The sequence below is a fragment of the Rhyacophila brunnea genome, unplaced genomic scaffold, assembly GCF_057557595.1.
Source record: "Rhyacophila brunnea isolate RB1 unplaced genomic scaffold, BYU_Rbru_1.0 scaffold_11, whole genome shotgun sequence".
NCBI classification, from domain to species: domain Eukaryota; kingdom Metazoa; phylum Arthropoda; class Insecta; order Trichoptera; family Rhyacophilidae; genus Rhyacophila; species Rhyacophila brunnea.
Window position 1 is genome coordinate 42,562,990 of NW_028232763.1, and position 19,843 is coordinate 42,582,832.

The 19,843-nt window shown below is 31.7% G+C and overlaps 1 protein-coding gene across 1 annotated transcript in view; it reads left to right on the forward strand.

Annotated features, from left to right (window-relative positions):
• The first annotated feature begins 2,758 nt into the window (after positions 1-2,758).
• The window catches only part of Spn28Dc (Serpin 28Dc), a 61,277-nt gene continuing 44,192 nt past the window's right edge, over positions 2,759-19,843 (forward strand). Inside the window, exon 1 of the mRNA XM_085960420.1 lies at positions 2,759-2,962. The gene's annotated coding sequence lies outside the window, so the exon portion shown is untranslated. The remainder of the gene's footprint in view (positions 2,963-19,843) is intronic.

Here is a 19,843-nt window from a genome sequence, read left to right on the forward strand (position 1 = left end):
AGTATATCGGCTATTTTCAAAATTTGTTTGCTGCTGGCTTCCTGTAAAGTATAAACCGACAAGAACCATGTTTTATTTAGACATGAATTTTATGTCAGTACTATACGACTCAAAGAGGTTGGACGTTCTTTAATATATGGCAGTGTTTCCCGATCCTATTTCTGCCAAGCTCCACTTCAACGCTTCAAAAATCTCCATGCCACCATATCAAAACTTTTTAGTTAGGTAGCTAACTAATTCTGAAAATAATAATTACAAGATAAAAATAACTCTTTATATACAACGTTTTTAAATTTTCTGTTGAATTATTATTCTCAATCTGCTCAAACTTGTACTTGATATGAAGTAAATAAAAAACAAACAAACAAACAATTAATATAGAATACTGAAATGCCATTTTGACATTTCATTTTGATTTCCATAGTAACGCTCATATATATTAATAATTTAGTTGCTAGGACCACCCTCTTAGTAACCAATAATAGTCTTTTACTTTTTACGGATTTTTCTGAAATAACTTTCTTTACAAAACAGAATTAACTAAAAATGAATTCAATTCTGCTTAAAGATGGCTAAAAGTATTAAAAGAATGCATTGGCATCGTGTTCTGATATATTCTAAAAGTTTCAAATGTCTAGCTAGTCGGGAAGTTAGTTAAAAATCGATTGCAAGATTTGTACTGGACAAACAACTATCGGAGAAACAAGAATACGAGCCGATAAAAACGTTGTAAAAATGAATTGCTTCAAATAAAAAATACACATAGGAAATACTATTTTTAATTTAACTTTCGTAAGTAAATTATATGTATATTACGTTACATGTAGAACTCAGAAAAAAATAGTACGATCCTTGTGCTATGCTTCGTCTTCAAATGATTTTCAAGATGACCTTTTTATCCCCCAAAACATTCAAATTGCCGCCGGTGGGGCGTACGCCACATGTTGGAAATCACTGCTGTAAAGTGTAAATCGGCAAGAACCGTGTTTTATTTAGACAAGAATTTTATGTTAGTACTATACGACCCAAAGAGGTTGGACTGTCTTTAATATACGGCCATATATTTCCGATACAACATTTCATGGTGAAGTGTGATACGGCGAACAGCATACGTACAAGTTTCCGGTCACGATTATTGACCATGTCGTGGTAAATGGATTGATTTTTTGTTTTGAATAGGTCTTGTTGTTAGTAACATATTTCACACTATATTGTCATTAGTATTACATTTTACATTACTTCATTAAATATGTATGTTGAATTCAGTTGTATCAAAATTTCTTCAATAATATTATTAAGTGCCTACAATGTACTTGGCTTATACTATGTAGCTTGAAAGAACTTACTTCAATGAACGACGTATTGATGCATAAAAATGTATATACATTGTTATTAACTCATTCTATACAGAGATACCACAAATTAATAGACATCATTTTTTGAGAATGCTTTAATTTTTGTTGTTAGGTAGGTACCATTTCCGTAGAAATTAACTTACTATGGACGTTTCTATCTCGTGACATAACATAACAAGATTTGTCCAGCTATGGTCTCTTTTTCGTGCTTTTTCTTATTTCGCTCCCATGGGCACTTTCATTAGAAAGTCTCAGTAAACTCAGTCGAAGCACACTTAAGTGCATGGCGATTTTAGTCTTGCTCCTGAAATATTCCCAGACGTAAAAAAACCATTGATGCTTCACATCCAAACGTAGAGCCTCGTGATATGCTCGATCAAGACCACGTGCGGTGCACGGCAGGTTGGTTTGGAGGAATCTATGTTTATGTTATTTCTTATTATTCCATTTTATATTTTTTATAAAACTTTTGCCTACATTCCATATTATACTTTATGCACTTTTGTGTTAATTTTTTTTCTTCATAGACTTGTCCTTCAAATATTAATACAAATTATATCTACGTAGGTATCAAGATTTATTCTCAAAATAGTAATAATGGTTCATTTATGAACTATATCTAGTCCTGTAGCGAAGAGTGGAGGGAGGCTGTTAGGATCCGCCATAAATAGTGCACATGAAACTTTTTTGGCCATACGTAATTGTTTTTATTGAACTAAGACTGCAGTTTACAGATATTATCGTTGGTTAGTTTTAAAAATCAAACCCTGCCTAACCAAACCATAAAAGTTTTGGCTTATTTTGGGCGATATGACAAAATTGTGCTCACTTTTTCATTCATATTTTTATTTGTTTTCGTTGGATTAATAAATACATATTACACATATTGTTGGTTCAATTTTTTTAAAATTATTCAGCCCTGCCTAAACCAAACTATAATAGATAAAAAATATTATTATATCTACAAAATATCCAAAGTTATGTATGATTTAAATGCATAATTTTAGATATTTTATAGATAGACGAGTTTTTTTTTAATATTATCTATTATAGCTTGGTACGCAGGGTTTTATTGACAACATCTGTAATTTGTAGTCTAATTTCATTGAAAACAAATACGTATAACTTACAAATTTTAGTGTAAACTATTTATGTTGGATCTTAACAGCCTACCTACACCCTTCGCCACTGAATCTATCTATCTCATTTATAAAATATTAAAAAGAGTTCTGTAGAATTTACAATGACACATTTAATTTTGAAGTCAACTGCACTCCTTTAATCCTCAACTCTGAAATAATCGTTGTTCTAATAATTTGGTCGCGGAGTGTATGCCATCTAATGAGTCGGTACCGAGAGTGGTGGAGGGTATGTAAACTCGCGACATGATTTTTAAATGATTTAGTCAACCTCAGGCTACTGACAAAGCCTGATCAAATCGCGTCGACGTTATTTGCTTTTTGCGTAAAACTGATTTCTGTCATCTTCAAAAGAAAGGTTAAAACAGTTTGTTTAGAAAGAATATTAAGATAAAACCTTGGACGTATGTGCTAGAAATCAGTGATTAATTTATTAACAGGCGTGACTATTCAGCTGAGCAGAAAATCGTAAGTTTTACTATCATTGTATACATATAAAATTATTTAAATCTGTAATAAATAATGCCTTGCAGTTTTCATAATATGCAAACAGTTTGCCAAATGAAAACAAAATAACTGCATACAATACACACAATATAATGTTGTTTATTTTTTCCTAATAATTGTGATTTTGTATTTTTTTTTATAAATGCTAAATTAATAATTTAGAGATAACTATATATAGAGGTTTATTATTTATGGTTTCTATCGTTTTGTCAAACCAAACTATTGATTATAGACCTCGAAATGGACCGGAGCGCTGCTCCGGCTCATGAAATTGACAAAATTATCATTCCGTTTAAGCTAGATAGTCTATAATTATATATATATATATACATTCTAACACACTTATTTTTTATAAAATATAATATGTACAATTAGATAAGTACTCAACTAAGTTATTTAATTTTGGGAAAATTATCGAGCACTCCAGTTCGTAAAATTTTCCAATTCGAGCGCTGCTATTAAAATATTTATAATGCTTAGTTTTGTGAAAGTTACTATTATAGTTTATTTTCCGTGTGTTTACAAAACATTACAAAATTATACGTTTACTAATAAAAAAAAACATAAATATACTTAATTCTTATATAAAATACATAAATATAAAAGAAAATCTTTTTTATAATATCTTCTGAGCGACCCTTCAACCCTCACGGTTGTCTGGTCTCTCGGGGAAGAATTAAGGCTGTTCCAAGTAAGCTCCTTCACTCGGTCACTCCAGCGCTGATGCTCTTAATATGGTTCGCCTTCTCTGGAAGCCATCCAAAATCACCACTCTCTTAAAATTATCCGGTCCAAATTAATATGTCCAAAATACTGCATAATTCGTCTAAGACATAATTTATCGAAAGCCTTTCCTTTGTATGGAACCTGACTGATTCGTCCCGTGCTCTGCCATATAAATATATACGAAGCATTCGATGCCAAAACCAGCGGTCGAAATGGAAAAGTTTACGAACCGGAGCGTTCGACAAGTTTTTGAAGATATTTACATAGTTATCAAATTTTATGTGTATTTTATAAAAAAATAATTGTGTTAGATATTCTATTATAATTATGGTCTATGATCAGCCAGTCAAAATATATTTTCTACGAGACGGAGCGATAATTTTATCGATGTCACAAACCGGAACGGCGCTCCGGACCATTTCGAGCCCTGGCAAAAACCACATTTCGAAGGCAGCAATAATTAACTTCCACTATCTTGTCCTTCTTATTGTGCCATCCCCTAGCGGAGGTCGGCCACCATCAAGGCGATCTTATATTTGTCGTCTGCTACCCGAAACAGTTCGGTGGAGCTGCACTCGTACCAATAAACTATCTTGTCCGTAGAGTTCATGAATCTACACCGTAAATTCATCATAAAATAATTATTAGTATATTTACGTTCTTCAAATTTTGATTTACGATAATTCAGACGAATAATTTTCACTTTGATGTAAATTATTACAACGGTTAAGTTATACTTCTGCCGCGCGTAGGGCCACCATATTAATTGTTGTCCATTTTAATAATCGTAGTAAATTTTATAATAATATCTTGAATGAGATGAATCACGCGTAATCTGAAGTAGGTAGGTAACTAACTGTTGTGTGTGTAATGACGTTTAAAAATTAATCAATTATACGTATTATGTTATATTATTAGGTAAATAGGTACCTATATAAAAACCTTTTTACTATGAATATTTTAAATTTACAACCACGATAGCCGCCTATATCTTCGTGGGTCCCAGTTCGAATTCTGGGTTTGGCAAGTACACATATCGTTTTTCAATTTGTGTATGAGTCATGGATAGGAGTATGGACCTATTAGGTTGAACAGGTGGCTGACATCCATTTCTCGTAAAAAAATCTGTTAATACAAACCTCCACTCTGTGAACGCCCATGTGATCCTATTATGATCGGACATGATGGGAAAAAGAAAAGAAATAATATATGTTGATATTTTGTTATTTTTTGGCCAGTGATGGTTTTCTATGAAGGCGATTGAGGAGTTTACAACATAAAGTATGAAAATCATAAAAAGAATCTTGCATATTTATCAAAAAACAATCAAAGTGTAAAAAAATCGGTAAAAAACACTCAATGTAGGTTTATCACAAAGGCAATATTATGTTCGTAAAGTGGCATCCAAATCTGTCAGTGCACCCATGTATCTAACACCGCTACCAATGTATTTGGTTTCTACCTATTTATTTTGTTTTTTTTTTTAATTTGGTTTCTCGCGGGATTAGTGCAAACGATTATTTAAATGAGCTTGTAAAATATTACCATACCTACTTACATTAAATTTTCTATTATATAATACCCGATAATTAATTAGTAATACCCGTACCTAGTGTTCAATTCAATTCAATTCATTTATTTTTTTAACATATTGTGGACATTACAAATTATAAGTTTAAGACGTTCACAACATGACATTTAGAAACAAAGATATATAAATATAACAGTATTACATAAAAAAAGAGATATATCAGTAGATGAATTAGATAGGTACAAGGAAGTACACCGGATGAGCTAAGCAGACCCTATTTTAAGATTTTATAAAACAGCATCCACCTAAACTCATTCTCACGTAGGTGGAATATATCAACACCCGAAGCAATTTCGTTGAACATAGTTATCACTCTCCCAATTGGCATTACCAGTGGCAGGTTGGTTCTGCACCTTGGGAGAATAAACAACTGGTGGTCTCTATTTCTAAGATAGTTATCAGGGACACACAGGTCAACACTGCCCAGAATGGCAGAGTTCTCATTTATACCTTGTATAAGTCGAAAAAAATACGTAGCTAAATAAAGATTTCTTCTAAATTGCAGACTGCAGTATGTAAGCATGCCTAAGAGAAAGTCAGTTGGATAAAGCCACGGATAGTAACAATACAAATACACAGATATGCTACTATTGGAAGGAGATTAAGGGGATGCTTATACCACCAGAGGCACCTAGCGGAAAAATACGAAGCTCTAAATTTGAGACATTTTTTTTTGATAATTTACAATTTCTACTGAATTAATTATGAATTAAAAATTAATTATCAAAGATAAACTTACAATTATTGTAAAAAAATATGAATTTGTTACATATGTATGCCCACAGTTACGTTAATATTACATAATATATTTTATGGTCATATTATTATTTATTATTAAAATTTAGTTTTCGTAAGTTTTCTATGTTTTGAAAAACTAACTTCTTGACTCTAACTTGACTAATTCTCTCTAACTTGACTAATTCATAGATTTAATATCTTTTATATTTATTTTAAAAAACATCGATTTTTTATAAAAATATAAGTGTGTATAAGTAATTTGAAATCCTTTTTATCTCTCTTATATCTTTATGTCTCAAATTGCAAGCTTCGTATTTTTTTACTAGGTGCCTCTGGTGGTATAAGCATCCCCAATTAACAAGGATACAAGACAAGACGGTTCTCTGCATTTTCTGACACTTCTATTCTGTGTTCGTCGTTCTTTCTTATCGGCAAAGCAGTTTGCGGCTTAAATTTATTAGAAGTTTCCTGTATTTTGTTTGTTTCCTCTAGGGATGTGCTATGAAAATCGATTGGTCTCGAATCGTTTTTTGAATAACGATTTAGGTAATCGATTGTATTGAAAGATGAAAAAACCGAATCGAAATGATCCTGTTTATAAAATATTACTAAAATATACAAATCGGCCAAATCGCTGCATGTCCGTGTGTGATTATTGTCGAAAAGTATTTTTTGATAATTTGTAGATAATTTTGTGAACCATTAAAAGTTAATGGGCCTAATTCTCTGCTGAATGGACATATTATTGTTAAAAAAGTCTATAGGTACACTGAAAAACTCGTTTTTAATAAGCATGTTTTAAATTCTTTTTAAAACCCATAAATGTACCTACTTTTCATACGCATATTTCAAAATTTCAATGTTGTTGCAGGAAAACGTGAAAATATAATTATTGAAAATTCTTATCATTTTTATGGGAATGGTGGCCATTATTAAAAATATTTATTATCTACGAGTATTATATCATAATAATCGAAGCAATTCCTTATTTTCTTAACGTTTCTGTTTTACGATTGTATTGCCAGTGCATAAAAATCGATATTTAACATATTTTAATTATTAAACGTTGTCGTATTTACGCATTTTTATTCAATTTATACAAACATACTTTCAAGATCCATAAGATTATTGACCATGTTTAATTTATTGATGTATTAATATTATAATGAATTTTATAACCAATTCGGTAGTTGAAAATCATTTATTTAAAAAAAAAAAATAGTTTCGGTCAGTCGCCATAGAGAAAAATTGGATTGGTTCACCCAGCGCCATCTTTAGATTAATAAAGCCTGAGCACATCTTTTTGCACAAGCAACGAGTGGTCGACTGTTTAGCTGTCAAAATCAGATCCCAGATTACTTGACATATTGATTCGCCCTTTCTCGTTTCAAATTGAATTATAAAAAATTCTCAAATCAAATATATTAATAATTTATAAATAATACACATTCCTGTTATTCATCAAAACAACACAAAAACCAGTGGTAATATCGATTTCTAAAAAATATGTAGCATTGATCTATGCATTACATTTGTAGAAGGTGTGTTAATGCTAGTGTATTATTTATATCATGTAACTTACTCATTCAAATCAAACCATCCCCTGTGTGAACACGACAGACGCGTCAGTATGAGCACTATTTAGAAAAATGACAGGCAATGACAGTTCATACATAAACGGGAGGGGCGGAAAAAGTAGGACCAGTCGTTGTGAATGTATCGGCTTTCTACTTGAGTCGGTAATGGTTCACCACATGTAGGTATTTTCTGCGGAAATTTACGCTTTAGACCAGGGGTCGACAATTTTTTCAAACGTGGGGGTCACATTCAACTTTAAGGTTTAATACTAGGGTAGGGTCGTGTATGTTTAAAAGAAGATAGGGAATTTAGAAATTACCTTTTTTATTATTTAAATTGTTAACAATATAACATGTAAAAATATTTAAAGTACGAGATATATAACAAACATATTATAGTACTTATAAAAATAAACCGAATAAAAAGTATTATTGAGTAAAAACAATAATAATATGTTCTGATCGAAGAATGCAGGAGTGAAGGAGGAATGAGAAGAAAATTTATCCATATCTACTAAAACTCATCGAATGCTTGTTCGTAAATGTATTTCAAAAACTTCGAATGTTGTAATTTTAAAAGTTATTTTTTTAAAAGAACACTGCAATTAATTATTATTATGCCACTGGTCAAAGATCTCTTTGCTATTGGTCTAATAATTTATCAATACCTATCAACTAATGGTTTTTATGTTTTAACTCAATTTTACTAGCGCTAAGAGGTAGAAAAGTGAATATGTTAGTATCTATTTCTTCTTTTTCTACAAAAAATCATTGGGAAAGGTAAAAAATGATTTTACAAACATAGAGGTAACTGACTTCGCATCTAATGAGCTCATTTTGCTCTTGACTGTATCGATTTAATTTGAGGTTAATTTAATGGCGTGGCATACGTGTTCGGTAAATGGAATTGCAGTAAATATTAGTCCAATACAAAATTACACTAGTTGTATTAAAAAACAAATTGCGAATCCCAATCATCATTATGCAGATACGTAGTTACCTGCTAGTTATTTATTAGTCATCGGCTATATAGATAAGTAACTAATTATTTAAATATTTATAATTATATTAGAATTATTCAAAGCAAAAATGGTGGCATTAACAATTATTGTAATTATCTATTGTCGCTGCTAATATATTTTATGCATACATAGATAATAATTAGAGCTCAGCGAAATTATCTGGTTTTTCCGCGATTTGTCTATTAGTCAGTATTCTATATTATTCTATTCAACAATAACATATTACTTAAGTACATTCATTTCACCCAGGAAGAGTAAATTGTATAGATAGTAGCAATTTATTATCTCTCATCAGTTTCTAATAAGAATCTAGTGCGGATATTATTATATTCAAGGCTTTTTTTGTAATGTAACGCGGTGGTACGGCGTTCCGGCACCTTTTTTCACGGTATTTTTAACGTTTCAAAAGCAATTAGCTTATGGTGGAGAGAGTCCAAAAGAAATTTTTGAGACTCCTTTACTTTCGGCTGTATGGATATTATCCGTGGCTCTATCTGACTGATTTTCTCTTAGGGATGCTTACATACTGTAGCTTAACATTTAGAAGGGATCTTTATTTAGCTACATATTTTTTCAGACTTATACGCGGCGTAAATGTGACCTCTGACATTCTTGGTGGTGTGGCTTGTGTGTCTCTGATAATTACCTCAGGAATCGAGGGCATCCGTTGTTTGTTCTCCTACGGTGCAGAACTAACCTGCCATTAGTAATGCCAATTGGGAGGGCAATAACCATGTTTAATGAAATAGCTTCGGATATTGATATATTCCACTTACGTGAGGGTGAATTTAGGTGGACGTTGTTTTATAAGTTTTTAAGATAGGGTCTATCAAAGTTCACTCTGTGTGCTTCCATCTACTTTTATCTTATTATTTTGTTATTTTATTTCTTATTTTATTACTTATTGTATTATTAACTCACACTTCTCTGTATTTTTATTTTTTTAAATTATTAACACTTATTTTATGTCATGTCGTGAATGCTTTGAATTTATAATTTGTTATGCTCATTATATGTAAAATAAATACATTTGATTTGATTTGATTAGATGAAACATTGTTTGCGATTACATAGTAGGTACAAGTTAATTTTCCTGAATCATCTCGTATGAAAAGACATATCCTGAAAAACTATCGCGTTTGATAAATGCATTGAATTCTATAATCACTTCTTCAAGTGAATGTGAATGCGATTTTTCTCAAATGAATCTAATTATTACCCTAATAAGAGCTTTGTTGAAGACCAAAACAGTTTCGGCACTTTTGGTCATCAAACTCGTCGGACCACATTTGACAATTTTCGATCATTCAAAATACATTGATCGATGGTGACTCAGTGGAAGAAGACATTCGGCCATAGACTCTAACTATAAGAAAAGGAATCGAGACAATTTGTCAGACGAAAATTGGACTGAACTATGGAAATTACCATGGCCCCCACAAAGGGGGGGCTGACAGGGCTTTAGCCTGGGGGATCGACCAGATACTTGAAATAATGCACATCACAAATTTGCAATAATTGTAAAAAAAATCACCTGCGGTGCTAATTTCCTTCGGGCGTATTAACATTGTAAAATATTTGGTTGTGTAATTACATTTTTTGGTTAATGTTTGTTGATACACTGAACACCTTTAATTTTACCTCGAACACCACTTGGAAAACGGTACTATAGAGCGCCATACTACATATTTTAACCTTACTGATATGTAGGGGGCCCGTTTCAGAATGTGGGTACCATGGAAATCACTATAATACTTTTATTCAAATATATGACGTTTTTACAGTTGGTAAATTGTTTGGTTTTTTTTTTTTTAAAAAAAGCCCAGATTGTATTAGATATTTAGTAGATCTAGAATACTTCTTATGAAATGATATAAGAAGGTTTTTATTTATAACAATAACAATACTTTAGGGCCACGTTGGACGCCAGTTATAGAATGGTTTTATTTATAACTTAGAAAAACTTTGGGCCCACGTTGGTCACCAGTCAGAGTATGTTATAGTCTTTATAAAATAGAAACAATTCTGGTTTTAGTATTTATTTCGAGTTCATAGAGATTAATCAACAATAAGCGAGAATACTTCAAACGGTACACGAAGATAGATTAACAAAATAAGACGACTCGCTCTAACAAATAACCAGATGAACCTGCCAAAGGATTAATTCAGGTCAGGTATCACATTTGAAAACTAGATACCACACTCACCACTAGAAACGAATCTCGATAGTGTAATGTGCTTAGTCTCAAAATAGAGGACCTTTATGATTATAAGGGTCAGAGCTAATCAGACTAAACCGACTGGCTGTGAGAGATCCTCTCTGAGAAAGGTCTCTGAGAGATCCCAATTACAGAGTTAACATAGAGTTAAAATGGATCTCTTTTCGAAGTTATCCCGCTGTATATTATCGAGTTAAATCCTATATAGCGCTTGCGATGTCTCTCTTTTCGAAGTTATGCCTGCTATAGTGATTGATTTTAATCATTCTTAGTGAGTATGTCAGTAGTGTTCAAAATATGCGCCGCAGACTGTTAGACAATTTCCAGAGTCGACACGTTGCGTTGTGTCGATACAGGTCGTGGTCGTTCCACGTTCTGTTATATTGGAGATCAAAACAATTTATTGATGATTAAACTGATGGGGGAGATTATGTGGATTCAAGACCCATTCTAAGCCTAATCTCTACTTAACTTCGGCAGTGGGGTTACATGTAAGTTGTACGTATGCAATTCATCGTGGGACACTTATTCGTGCGCCGCAGTACGTGAAACATGAGTTCGTATAACATTTTATCAAATGACGAGTTCTTCGTTGAACATTACACCGTGGAATACATTTGTACGTATCTTACAAAATGCGGCGATAGTTTGCAAATAGTACTGTTCCAATTAGATTAACCCTAACCTAACCTAACCTAGTAAAGACATCTCATAAAATTTGCCACATGTTGTAGCATATGTACAAATATACTCAACGGTGAAATGTTCAACGAAGAACTCGTCATTTGATTAAATGTTACACATTAAATGTTACACTCAAGTTTCACGTACTGCGGCGCACGAATAAGTGCCCTGCGGTGAACTGTTTACGTACAAATTTCTGGATACGCGGCGGTGGAAGATAGTTGATTGCGTTACATTTAAAAGTAAACTAGGCAACATATAATATCTGATTAAGTTGAAGGATATATCAGGAAATAAGGAATACCGTTTCTAGGTGGTAAAGATCAGCGAATCCTAGATTAGTTTTTGTGATAAGTAACGTTTGTGAAGCTGGGTTTTTGACAGTGTATAAAAAACACCAGTAAAACTTATTCCAAGATTTGCGATATGTAAGTTGAAGGACGGGCTTACTCATTCTATGTAGTATGTTTAGGGCGCCGTGTATTGAAAAAGTTTGAACACTTATGGTGCATAGTGGTTAGGTATCATTAACTGTCAGTTTGTACGATGTATATCATGACATAGATATACACACAAAGAGAAATAACATGCGGATGGTTATTAAAAAAAATGTTGTTAACTAGTACGAGTGTGTTTGCTGACCACTTTATTCTAAGCAAATTTGACATACAACAGAACAAAATGAAGTAGGTATTACAGAATCAAGCAGCTTAAATCATATTTTTATTGCATAGGTATATTATGGTACGAATGAATTTTATGGATATTACAATTTAAATTAATCCATGCAATGAATCGACGCGGATAATTTTGTTTTATTATAAAATTTGTACCAAATATAATATATTAAACGTAGATAACCCAAGATATGCACTATTTTATATAATATTAATGACATTCAACAAAATTTAAACTGTATTATGTGATACCTATAGGATAAATTAAATATTCTGAAACACACGCGGCATCAATACAACATTTACGTGTTTTGTGTTATTGTTGGCACTGCTGATAAATATTTAAATTTTTGTGAAAAGTGGTTTCGGGTAAAAGTTAGTTTGGTTGCAGCTGAGATATTTGATTTTGAAATAAATCACAGTTTTCAAAATACTCTTGCTTAGAAGTTAATATTGTGTAGGTATCTTGTTTTAAATTTTCTTTAACATCATTTATGTATAATTAAAGTTTTTGATATTGTGTTATATTCAATGTTTTGAATAAGTAATTTTACTTTGAGTTAAAAATTATTTTCTCTATTTAAGTTATTTCTACAAAATAAAATAATATCTATTTATTTTTCTTACACGTGACAAAATCTATGATACCGATCTAAGAACTTTTACTCTGCAATGGTAGATTTTATAATTGTGTAACATATTATTATATTATTCTAAGCCGGCTCGCACATATAAACTCGTCGAATATGTCGATGTGATTTTGTTGGTATTCACAAAACACAATGTAATTATTATGTGTTTACATGTCATGTAACTAAATATACCGCAGTACACCGCATGATTGCAGCTAGGGAATCCAATCCCGAGCCAAAATTCTGATCCCGGGATTTCGGGATTACAATTTGACAATCCCGGGATTGGCATTTTTTTCCATTGTTGATATAAAATTTTTGTATTTACAAATAACATTGATAAAATCGGTCAAAAATAAATCTAGTATAATTTATACTATTTAAGACATTTATTTCATTGTTAATATTGTATACGTTCAATCTTGGAAATACATAAGTAATAATATTGTAATATAAATAATAATGTGAGATTACTGTTTCTGTTAGTAAAGACTTAATGAATGGGTTAGCGAGATTTAAAATAGTAAAGCAAATCATGGCGTACTAGCCTTTCCGTTTCATAAATCTAATTAGTCAGCCAAATATGAAACTGCCGTAAAACGAATGGAATTACTTTGTTAATAGTGCGACGCATTGTTTTTTCCAATCTTTCTCATTTTTATTAATTTATGTGAAAAAATAAAATGAACTTACACATGGGTATAAATCAAACTTCATTAAAAGTCAGTTTATTTCTAATGAAGTTATTTGTTATTAAAAGTATTTTTTCTGTTATATTTTCGTTTTTTTTTATTTTCCATAAAAATTGATAAAAAAAATATATCCCGAAAGTTTCGGAATTATGTTTATCAATCCCGGGATTCATATGTATCGAAAATAGGTTGTGATCTCGGGATTCGGGATCACGGGATTGGAATCCCTAATTGCAACCTTTTAGTTTGAAAAAAAGCTGGTGTCGCATGTAACAAATTTCCCATGGCATGAAGTGCAGGTATACTCCCGAAATGTCGCACTTCGTCATTTAGTTTGGTTTATCGTGTGACGTCACTGTCTCGGCATGGCCTCGCCTATACGCACGGAAGAAAGTGGCAGGTTGAGTCCCAGTCGAGATGATTTTCAATATGCAATTATTGGGCTTATAGTTATTTTTATAACCAAGCTATTTTGAAGTGGATTTTTTATATGAAGATTTCATAGAGCAAATATTTTCAAGGACGCCGACAATAAAAGTTTTCTCAATTACCCATTATATTTGATAGACCCTTATTGCAATATAGGTAGAGTTCAGCGTTGAGTTCGTACAATGTGTACTTACTTATATAAATCATTAATTCTCTTTTATAATATTATTTAATACGTAAAGTTTAATCATTTTCTTTTGGAGCCACTGTCGAAAACTACCCAATCACGATTCGTAACTGGCAAAATCTGACATTCGAATGACGTTTTTCAATATGGCGTCCCATGGTAGTTCGTAGTTACATTTTTGGCCATTCTCCAGATAAATTTGTAGGTCTGTACAATGCAGGCGTATTTAATTTTCCTGTCACTTTCTATGTTTATTCCGTTAGAATTCAAAAACATATGGAATGATTCTGGCACACTAAAATTTTGTAGTGATTTTTATTTTTCACACGCGTCTATTCGCCACTGTTCAGGCAAAAGTCACCAACCCTTAAAAAGGCAGTTTTGAGTTGAGTACGTCACCCGCAGTGTAAAATTATGTTCTTTAGTCTTTAGGATGAAAAAGTCACCACGGTACATTTTTTACTAAAATCTTGCTTAAATCCGAATTATTTGTTTTTCACTGAATGACTTTCGATAAAATCTTAACAAGTCATAAGTCATTATTGACATTATAAAAAAAATACATCCTCGTTTTAAATACAGAAGCAAAAGTTCCTAAACTATGTATGGTGACTGTTACTGATTTGTTATTTGAAAACTTATAATACTTGTCTGAAACAGGCAACAATGACTTAACAGGAATAGTTACTTAAGGTTGTTATATTAAGATCGCTTTGGCCCAGATTATTAATAAGCAAAAGTCACCAAACCACATTTTAGCCACCCCTTCAAAACCTTCCAGAATATAAATTATTAATACTGACATATTCGTTTTTTCTACAAAGTCTACCTTCACACAGCACTCCGGCTCTTAATATATTAGTTGTAATGACTATTTAATAATAAATTACAATGTATTAATTAGAATCAAAAAGTAAAAGTAACATAAAGAATTTATTAAGAAGTCATAAGAAAATTATGCAACGTAGATACAACATTAAAATTAAATTTTTCCTTCATCTCCAAATTACGATATCTAGAAATGATGTTTTTTGGGTTGGTGACTTTTGCCTGAACGGTGATGATTAATACTAAACGAACACTCATGTTTTCTTCCATCGAACTCATGCTTCACGTAGTAGGCACATGATAATATTATTTTCTAAATATTAACGATACTTCTGAATTGAAGAGAATTTTTTTTTATAAATTACCAGCATACATGTTGTGTTTGAGTTTTCAATTAGAAAGCGAAAAGAATAAATATACCGAAATTATAAAGGTCAAATGTCAATGTCAAATGTCAAAATGTAAAAAAAAAATCATTGTTTTAGCTGTCTCTAACGGAAACTTGTTAAAAATATTATTTGCCTTTTTAATTAGCACCTTTTGTCTGTGCATTCATTTGTCAATGTCGTCAAAGGAGATTCCAAATTCTAGATACACAGTAATGTTATTAACACTATTTGCAATCCAAATATTATATAATGTAAACATTGCACTACACTCTATCTAAAGGCTAATAGATAATAATATTTTATGTATCCCATACAGCAGGGCATGTCCAACGCGTCAATCACGGGATTAATTTTGGTCGGTCGCAACATAAACACATATAATAAATATACCGAAAGGAAAAGTATGTATGACTACTTTATTCGTAATGCTTTACTCATGATTAGGGAATCCAATCCCGAGCCAAAATTCTGATCCCGGGATTTCGGGATTACAATTTGACAATCCCGGGATTGGCATTTTTTCCACAGTTCTTATAATTTTTTTATATTTACAAATAACATTGATAAAATCGGTCAAAAATAAATCTTCTTCTTCTTCCACGGCGCTACATCCCGGGGTGGGATTTGGCCTCCTCCACAACCACTCTCCACTCACTCCGGTCTCTCGCCACACTTCTCCAGTTACCGGGTCTTCCAATATGAAGCCAGTCCACGTCTACAGCGTCAGCCCATCTCCTTCTTGGACGGCCTCTGGGTCTCTTCCGTTGGGGTAGCCACTTCGTCATGATCCTTGGCGCTCTAACTTCGGGCATTCTCTCCACATGTCCCGCCCATCGTAGTCTTTGGGACTTACAGTATCTTATGATTGTTTGCTGTTCAATCAGCTCTTCCAACTCGTGGTTCATTTTTATTCTGTAGTTCCCATTTTCCAACGTGGGTCCAAAGATTTTGCGGAGTATTTTGCGCTCGAAGACAGCTAATTTGTATTCCTCCTTTTGAGTTAAGCACCAAGTCTCACAGCCATAAGTGACCACTGGCCTTATAATTGTTTTATAAATTAGAAGTTTACTTCTTTGGCCTAGAATTTTCAAAAATAAATCTAGTATAATTTATACTATTTAAGACATTTTTATTGTTTATTGTGTAGGTACGTTTAATCTTGTTATACGTAAGTTTAATGGAGTAAATAATATTGTAATATAAATAATAATGTGAATTTAATATGAGATTGCTGTTTCTGATAATAAAGACTTAATGGATGGGTTAACGAGATTTAAAATAATAAAACAAATCGTGGTGTATGGCCTTTCCGCTTCATAAATCTAATTAGTCAGTCAAATATGAAACTGCCGTAAAACGTATGAGATCATGGTGGAATTACTTTGTTAAAAGTCCAAAGCATTGTTTTTTTCCAATCTTTCTCATTATTTTTAATTTATGTAAAAAAATAAAATGAATCCGCAACTTACATATGGGTATAAATTAAACTTCATTCAAACTCAGTTTTTTTCTCATTTAGTTATTTGTTATTAAAAGTATTTTTTCTGTTATATTTTCGTTTTAATTTTATTTTCCATAAAAATTGATAAAAAAAATCAATCCCGAAGTCTTCGGGATTATGTTTACCAATCTCGGGATTTATAGGCATCGAAAATAGCTCGGGATCCCGGGATTGGAATCCCTACTCATGATATATCGCAAAAGCGATAGGTAGTGCATTTAACTGAGGCGTAGTTCCCTATACCATCGTACAGTATACTTTTCGGATTGAGTGAGAGTGTGGCATATAACTGCAAGTTTTGATCTTCTTCTTATCGTGCCATCCCCTAACTGAGGTCAGCCATCATCATTGCGATCTTTGCCTTATCTGCTACCCGAAACAGTTCATGAAACAGATATCTATAATTTGTTAATGCAACCCAATTAAATACAATTCAACAATTTTTGTAGTTTTTTACCAAATAGATAACAAAAAATAATTTAAATTTTGTACCAAAAGATTAGACATGACAAATGGAGGAAAATGCATTGCAATGGATGACATTGTACAGAATTGAATTAATTTTCAGTTAATTCTGTTTTGTATGTTTCGGAAAAAAGGTAATATCTACTACTCACTATTATTGGTTGCTAGGGGGGTCCTAGCAACTAAATTATTAATACATACGTGCGTTACTATGGAAATCAATACGAAATGTCAAAATGACATTTCTGTATTCTATAATATTTATTCAGTATTTCTATCAAGTACAAAAAAATTATTTATTAATACATAGTATTTTCAAGTTTATATGATTCAACAGAAAAATTAAAAACGTGGTAGGTATATAAACAGTTCTTTTTATCTTGTAATTATTTATTCCTATCACTGAAATTTTCACGTTTTTCCTTGGATTGGTACATACACGTCATTTAATTTTGATAACATGTTAGCAATAGTACTTTTTTGAATAACCACGAAATGTAAATAATTGAAATGTATAAATAATGCCAGCAACGTTTGGAAATATTAACTAAAGCAGCTACAAAAGCAGGCCCAAATCTCAATTACCCAAAATGTATTCACATACAATTTAAAATCATTGCCACTGTGATGTTCGAATTTATTAATGTGGACCGCTTTATGTAACATAATTTTAAATGTAATTGAAATATTTTTAGCTAATCAGGTTCATCACTTTTGTCATAATTTTATATCTAACAAAAAACAGTAACCTCAGTAGGACCTTTAATTTAATTTTAGCTCGCGAATCCCATTTTAAGGGGGCATACTGGGTGTTTCAGTGATTGGGATAGGAAAAATTAAAAATGCGGTATGTAAGGAAAATAAATATGTTATTTCGACACATGCGCCTATAATATTATTAAAAATACATAATTTTGAAAAACACTTCTGATAAAATATATTATAACCAATAGAAAAAATCTTTTTGAAAAATGTAAGACACCCGGCAGGAATCGAACCTTCATCTCCTGGGTTTATGCCCTAATCCGCGCATTATCCATTATGCTACGAGGTGACATACTAATGACGATATACTTTAACTACCTATTGGCCTTTTTAATACCTGCTCATCAGCGTTCTTCCAAATCTGAGCAAAAAAGGGCAATAGTTAAAGTTTGTCATCATTAGTATGTCACCTCGTAGCATAGTGGATAATGCGTGGATTAGAGCATAAACCCAAGAGATGCAGGTTCAATCCTGCCGGGTGTTTTACTTTTTTCAAAAAGATTTTTTATATTGGTTATAATATATTTTCTCATAAGTGTTTTCAAAAATTATGTATGTTCAATAATTAGAATGTTACATTCTTAAATATTGTGAATTATTCGTTGAATAAAAGAAATACTTAATTACAAACATATTATTAAGTTCAACAGTGCTCATAGTACTATTAATAAAATTATAATATAATCAAATCAAATATATTGAAAAAACCCTAATTCTGTATGAATGGAACCTACATACATAAAAGTGAAGTGAGAGAAGGACATCCAGCAGTAGCGAAGGGTGGAGGTAGGCTGTTAAGATCCGCCATAAATAGTACACAATAAACTTTGCTGTGCTGGTCATACGTATTTGTTTTAATTGAACTAAGACTACAATAATTTTACATATAGTATTTGTTAGATTTTAAAAATCAATTAAGCCCTGCCTAAACCAAACCACAATAGTTTTGATATATTTTGGACGATACCTACGACAAAATTTTGCACATTTTTCATTCATATTTGTTTCATTGGATTAATAATACATCTTACACAACGTTATCTACAAAAAAGTGTTTTTTTTTTTTTTTTGAGATGACGTTATTTTACATTTACGGCTACATGATAGTCAAACAACGTTATGTCAATCTTTTCTAATTTCTTATTAAGTTGTTGTGTTGAGTTACAAGAATCTAAAATAACGATTTTTGGCTCTCCTGTAAAGTTGCACTTTTGTAGATAGTGTTGTTTGACACTAAGCCCTCGAATTGTTGGTTCATATTTTAAGACTCATTAAATCCTGCCTAAATCAAACTATAATAGATAAAAAATATTATTCCATCTATAACATATCCAATGTTATATATGATTTAATTGTATAGTTTTAGATATTTTATAGATTGACGAGTAAGTATTTTTTGACTATTATCGGTTTTCGCAAGGTTTAATTGATTTTTAAAAACGAAGCAACACCACCTGTCTATAAATTGTAGTCTTATTTCAATGAAAACAAATACGTATGACTGACAAGGTCTAGTTTGCACTATTCAAGGCAGATTTTTTACAGCCTACCTCCACCCTTCGCCATTGACATTCAGTCTCATTTGAATTTTACGAAACACTTAAATTTTCCACTCTTCTGATCATGGCGGTCCACCATAAAGGATATATTGCAGTATATTTATATTTTTTATTACAAATGAATAATGACAACAGTCATAAGTCATTACAAAGTAAGTACG